The 6,907-nt window shown below is 41.9% G+C and overlaps 1 non-coding gene across 1 annotated transcript; it reads right to left on the bottom strand.

Annotated features, from left to right (window-relative positions):
* Window positions 1-242: 242 nt before the first annotated feature.
* Window positions 243-349, bottom strand: LOC122241613. Its single transcript, XR_006221854.1, has one exon. It is a non-coding gene; the product is annotated as a U6 spliceosomal RNA (small nuclear RNA).
* Between the last annotated feature and the right edge of the window lie 6,558 nt (window positions 350-6,907).

Below are 6,907 nucleotides of genomic sequence, written 5' to 3'. Positions count from 1 at the left end.
TGATGGACATTTAGGCTTTTTCCATAATTTGGCTATTGTTGAGAGTGCTGCTATAAACATTGGGGTACAAGTGCCCCTATGCATCAGCACTCCTGTATCCCTTGGGTAAATTCCTAGCAGTGCTATTGCTGGGTCATAGGGTAGTTCTATTTTTAATTTTTTGAGGAACCTCCACACTGTTTTCCAGAGCGGCTGCACCAGTTTGCATTCCCACCGACAGTGCAAGAGGGTTCCCGTTTCTCAAAAATATGGAACGCTTCACGAATTTGCGTGTCATCCTTGCACAGGGGCCATGCTAATCTTCTCTGTATCGTTCCAATTTTAGTATATGTGCTGCTGAAGCGAGCACAATGTTTGTTTACTTTTGAGAGAGAGAGAGAGAGAGAGCGAGCAAGCGGGTGGGGGAAGTACAGAGAGAGAAGGAGACACAGAATCCAAAGCAGCCTCCAGGCTCTGAGCTGTCAGCACAGAGCCCAACATGGGGCCTGAACTCACGGACCGTGAGATCATGACCTGAGCTGAAGTGGGCTGCTTAACCGATGGAGCCTCCCAGGCACTCTTCAGTGTAATGTTTTTAAGGTTCATCCATGTTGTATCATATATCGGGACTTCAGATCTTTTTGTGGCCATATAATATCCCACAGTTTGGATATACCACATTGTATTTATCTATTCATCAGTTGATGGACGCTTGGGTTGTTTTCTTTTTAGCTCTTATGAATAATGCTGATGTGAATATCACTCAAGGTTTCTTATTCCATCTGTTCAATTTTTCTACTCAGAACTTCCACATGCTCAAATCTAAGTTCAGAGGCAGGAGAATATTAGAACACTCCAATTATCAGAATTTATACTGAGGTGTAGATGACTAATGTGCTAAGTGCACATTACAAGGGGAGTGTTAGAACTCAAATGAACTTCGAATTGGTGAAATAATTGCAGATAGTTGTTTGTGAAAATGAAGTCTTCCCAGAGTCCTTTGCTCACACCGGCTGCTGCTGCTTACTGTTTTCTCCACACCCACAAAATTCCCAAGGAGGCAGTGTAGCAGTCCCTTCTGAAAAGCTTTGATTCTTTCAACAGTTGTGTGTTTAACCCCCCCTTCATTTTCCTCTGGTCACATTCTATTTTTCTTCTCTGTAGTGATTGTCCTGGGGCAAATAAAAAGATGTTACTCCGAATTTTGTCATTACTTATAATTGCAATATCTTCATCTCTTCCTACTCCATGATTATCACTTTCTATCTTCTAGCTCACTCATTCTAGAATCATGATTCCAAACATTTGATCCCACCCAGATCTCCAAACCCATTGATCCTACTTCCTTGTCACTGTCACCCTCCTGATGTCTTTTCTGTCTTTTTATTTTATAACTTTACTTTTAAAAAAATGTTTATTTTATTGAGAGAGAGAGAGAGAGAGAGAGAGAGAGAGAGAGAATGGGAGAGAGAGAGAGGCAGAGAGAATTCCAAGTAGGCTAGGCGCTGTCACTGCAGAGCCCAACTCGGGGCTTGAACTCGTGAACTATTAGATCATGACCTGAGCTGAAACCAAGAGTCGGGCACTTAACCAACTGAGCCACTCAGGTGCCTCCTCTTTTCTATCTTGACCAAGTTTAAATTCCATTTGCAGTCAGTGTAATTACTCTGTTGCATATACCCCCAATTCCTTTGCCTGTTTTTGGCTCCAGTGTTCTTCCTTGCTCAAGCCACCAATTCTGTCTACTACATACCCACACCAATGAATCTGAGAAGAACGAGAGGAAAACAGACAGTCTTGCCTGACTGTGTAATTTGTCCAATTTTTAAAACTGTTTATTTATATTTGAGAGAGAGAGAGAGAGAGTGAGCATGAATGGGGGAGGGGCAGAGAGAGAGCGGGAGACAGAGGATCCGAAGTAGGCTCTGTGCTGACAGCAGCTAGCCCGATGGTGGGGCTTGAACTCACAAGCCATGAGACCATGACCTGAGCCGAAGTTGGACGGTGGGGCTCAAATTCACAAACCGTGGTATCATGACCTGAGCCAAAGTCAGATGCTCAACGGACTGAGCCACCCAGGCACCCCGAATTTTCCCAAATTTATTCCACTATAAATTAGTGACTACCTACTTGAAGTGAGCCTCCAGTGCTTTCTGCTTTATCCCGAATGCTGCCTGAAAATTACGTTTCTTGATTCTCTTGACTTTCCCACATTTCTAGTTTTTTTTCACATCTCTCCTCAATCTTCAAATACCTCCTCCATCATCCTCAATCACAACTGAAAGATAATGCTCCATCTGCATCCATTAGCCCCACCATCAGCACTTGTTTCTATGGTCTCACCTTAGTGAGGAAGCTAATGCTTCCACTTGAGTGTTGGATCCCACCGTTTCCTGCCTACTAAAAGTCAGTTCTCCCCTCTCTCTCCTACTTCATCAATTTTTTTACTTTCTTGGAACTATTAAACTTTTTTGTAATATTTATTTTATTTTTGAGAGAGAGAGAGAGAGACAGAGAGAGACAGAGGCAGAGCATGAGTGGGGGAGGGGCAGAGAGAGAGAGGAAGACACAGAATCCCAAGCAGGCTCCAGGCTTTGAGCTGACAGCACAGAGCCCAATGTGGGGCTCGAACCCACAAACGATGAGATCATGACCTGAGCTGAAGTCATTCGCTTAACCAACCTAGACACCCAGGTGCCCCTCGCTTTCTTGGAACTTTATTATCATATACAAATATACCATTTTCCATCTTAAGTAATGAAAACCAAAGCTTTCTAATGTCTCTACCATCCCTGCTAGTCACCACCCATTTCTTGGCTTTCTTTTGCAGTGAAATTCTTTGAAGCAGTTGCCTTTATTCACTTCCTTCTTGAAATCTCCACCAGAAGAGCTAAATAGTATCTTCAACAGTATATCCAAAGTGGAGCGTCTGATCTTCACCCCTGCAGGAATTCTCCATTTGTCTCCATCTTGGTTGGTGGCAGTACCCACCCTTTTAACTGCTCAGAGCCAAGTTCCTAGAGTTATACCTCATCTTCTCTTTCTCTCTTGCCCCACATCCAATTAGTCAGAAAATCTCATTTGCTCTACCTTTAAACAGAATGCTTTATCTGATCAATTCTCATCATTTCCACTATTAGCACCCTGGTGAAAGCTTACTATTGTCTCTCACCCCTAACTGGTCTCCCTGGTTCCATCCTTGCTCTTTACTATTTGTTTCAACAAGAACTGATCCTTATAAAGCTTGAGTCAGGTCATGTCATTCCTCTGCATCAAACTCTCAGTATAAAAGCCAAAATACTAACAATGGCCTACAAATTCCTGTATGGACTGGGCCTCTATTAATCTCTGACCTCATCTTCTATTATACTTTCTCTCCTCCTCACACAAGCCAATGTGCTCCACCTCAGGGCCTTTGCACAGGCCACTTCCTGGAAATCTCTTCCACTGTATACATACAAGACTAGCTCCTTCACCTGCTGTAAGCCTTTTTGAACATCACCTTCTCAATGAGCTACTCTAGGCCACCCTATTTAAAATTGTATAGTATCTCTGCCCTGATCTTCTTACCTGTTCTGTTTTTGCATGGTGTTTACCCCTTCTAATACACTACATAATTTCTGGGTTTTTTTTCTAATGTTTATTTTTGTTTCTGTTTCTTTCCACTAGAATGTAAGCTCCACAGAGTCTGGGATTTTTGTTTTACCCACAACCATTTAGTGCTGGCTCATAGTAGGTGCTCAATAAATATGTGATTAATGAATTACTCTGAGAGACTGAGAAATGCATTCAGTATCACCTGTTAAATTTATTGATCAAATTGCTCTACTATGTGAAATATCAATTTTCTTTGAAAGTTTGGTACTAGAGCCATATATTAAGTCTGATGCTTATTTAAAAAAAATTTTTTTTTAACATTTATTCATTATTGAGAGATAGAGAGAGACTGAGCATGAGCAGGGGAGGGGCAGAGAGAGGGGGAGACACAGAATCCGAAGCAGGCTGCCGGCTCCGAGCTGTCAGCACAGAGCCCGATATAGGGCTCAAACTCACAAACCGCGAGATCATGACCTGAGCGGAAGTCGGATGCCCAACCGACTGAGCCACCCAGGTGCCCCAAGTCTGATGCTTATTTAAAAAAATCACTTTTATTATATATATATATATATTTTTTTTTTTTTTCATTTACACCCCCATGGCTACCCTTGTCATAAGTTTTCATTGAAATTGTTATTTTAAAAGTTTGCTATAGAAAAATCTTCGTTTTAGTCTACATTATATTTAAAAGCAACATTTTTTTGATAACTAAAACCTAAAGTCATGCATTTGCTCTCAAAAGAGAAGTTTGAAGTGGTGGTATGAGCTTCATGGCTTGGAATTTGGCATTGAGGACTCCCCGGAATTCTCCAACTGCTGGAGACCTAGCTGGGAGCTAAGAATAGTGCAGAACGTAAACTTCTATAGTAGCAACTGTGAAAGGAATTTTTAGAAGCAGTGTGAGACTATAGCATTGTTAGAGAGTTTGGCAAATGGCACTCTTTAATTGTCAAAAGTACATATTTTTAATTATGTATTTTACTATCCTAAGTTCAAATGGAAGAGCTTGTAGGCCCTTGCTTCCTGGTTTCATTAATTATCTCTATTCATTCATGTCTTATTTAACATTATTAGTAGGGAACATAGAGCAAAGGTCTATATTTGGCAGAAGACATGTGCTTATTGCCACATTTTATAGGAGTACTGTCAAGGCTTCCCAGAAATGCATGTGGCAGTTTTATTTGACATTGGGTTGTAATTTGTTGCATTCATTTTAGACTCGAGATCCTCATTTTTGCTTGAAGTTCAGGGTGGGCTCAAGGAAAGTCTAGGAGAATGTGGGCAGTACATTGGTGTTTCTTTCTATCTGTCCTTCTGGCATTCTTATTTTCCCTTTCAGCATTTTGATCCTTGTGTGCAATTTGGTCATGGAGAATCCCACAGAGCCCTCCCCTCCTCAGGCAGTGCCTTATGCCCTGGCTCTACCTGGCTCTTTCCCCTTCAAGGGAAACATATTCTTTTTAAAAAAATATATTTTTAGTTTATTTTTTTTGGGGGGGGGGGAAGAAAGCGAGAGGGGGAGGGGCAGAGAGAGAGAGGGAGAGAGAGAGAGGATCCCAAGGGAGATGGGGCTCGAACTCATGAACCATGAGATCATGACCTGAGCCAAAATCAAGAGCAGATGCTTAACTGACTGAGCCACCCAAGCACCCCTGGAAACCTATTCTTAATTGCTTGAGGGGAAAAGTTAGTTTACATTATTTTTTTCTTATAAAATAAGAAAATTAGTCTATATATATCCAAGATACCTTCCTGCTCTAAAATCTTGTGCTTTTATGACTCTGTCTCTTCTCTGGGCAAAATGAAAACTACTGATTATAAACTTTCTTGAGAAAACTCATCATCATATTTGTGGAATTATTCTTGTTGTTTTGTCTATCTTTTCTTTCTCTCTTTTTCTTGTATTCTCAGAAATATCATCTGGAGCAAAAATAGTATTCTGCTTATAGTACATTTCATAGAAAACAGGTCTGTTTCACACTCAGTTTCTGGGTGTTTGGATTCAAGCCCTTAATGGGGACTGATGGATAGTTGGTGGCAAGGTATTGTACTTGTCCCACTCTTGCTGAATGCACTGTTTACAGACAGCTTTGCCATGTGATTCTCCACTTTTGGACTCCACATGGATCACTGAGTCCTTGATAGAAATATTTATTCAAAGGTGTAATATTACTGGTAATATTGTGGTTTGATAGACATGGTCCTTGCAGGCAGCCCCATGTGAGAGCACACCATAGACCAGTAAGAAGTAAATGAATGTTGGGGTGCCTGGGTGGTTCAGTCGGTTAAGCATCCGACTTTGGCTCAGGTCATGATCTCACAGCTTGTGAGTTCAAGCCCCGCATAGGGCTCTGTGCTGACAGCTCAGAACCTGGAGCCTGCTTCGGATTCTGTGTTTCCCTCTCTCTCTGTCCCTCCCCTGCTCACATGCTCTCTCCCTCTCAAAAATAAACATTAAAGAAAATTTTTTTAAAAAGTAGATGAATATTATTGTCCATCCTGAAGCCCACAGGCCTCTGCTGAGATTGTTAGCAAGCTCTCCCCAAGATCCCTGACCATAAAGCACTGTAGGGAATGCCAAAGATTACAGTCATTACCCTGATGAAAAGCTGAGCTAATTTTGCCTGGATCTGACCCTCTGGTTCCAGGGAGTCTAGTTATTCCAATCCTGTTACTAAGAGGACACGCTCTAATGACGACATCGAGAGTGTTGATTAGTTGCTCATCAGGTGCGGTCCCCCAGCATTTCCTTTAGAGCTCACAGATATATTTCCCTGGAATTTAAAACGCCTTCTGAAACATGGGTCCTTCTATTGTTTGTCAATCATCCCTGCTATGTAGCTGGTCAGTTGCTGCAGCCAGAGTGGAAGGACAGACAACCTCAAACACACGAGTTGAAGTGAGGCCCACTGCAGGAGCCACAGGGGAGAGGACAGAAGGACAGGTGCCGGCACCCAGGACACAGGACAGTGTCCTCACAGCAAAGGACTAGGGGAACACAGGCAAACTACCTGCAGAGCAAACTCATTAACTTTCATGTTCTTTTCCAGAGCTTTCTTCTTTGTTTCTGTGTGACTGGCAGACACCCACAGTCACACTTGATTATAGTATTACTTTCTTCGTTACCAAGGCAGTTTCATTACTGAAACCTGGTGAAATATTATAAAGAAAACTGTCATGCTGTGCCCCTTAAAGAGGCCCAATGAAGGAAAATACATTCTTAAAAAGAGAAGTGATGATTTAGATCAAGTTTTCTTAGCCCTAAATACTGCTGTCTATATGATGCAGAATTGACTTGGGAGGCAGAGGGGGAAGAATTTGGAATACTAGT

Source organism: Panthera tigris, chromosome C1, assembly GCF_018350195.1.
Source record: "Panthera tigris isolate Pti1 chromosome C1, P.tigris_Pti1_mat1.1, whole genome shotgun sequence".
NCBI classification, from domain to species: domain Eukaryota; kingdom Metazoa; phylum Chordata; class Mammalia; order Carnivora; family Felidae; genus Panthera; species Panthera tigris.
The sequence above is the reverse complement of the archived record's forward strand: the minus strand, read 5'-3'. Positions and strand labels throughout refer to the sequence as shown.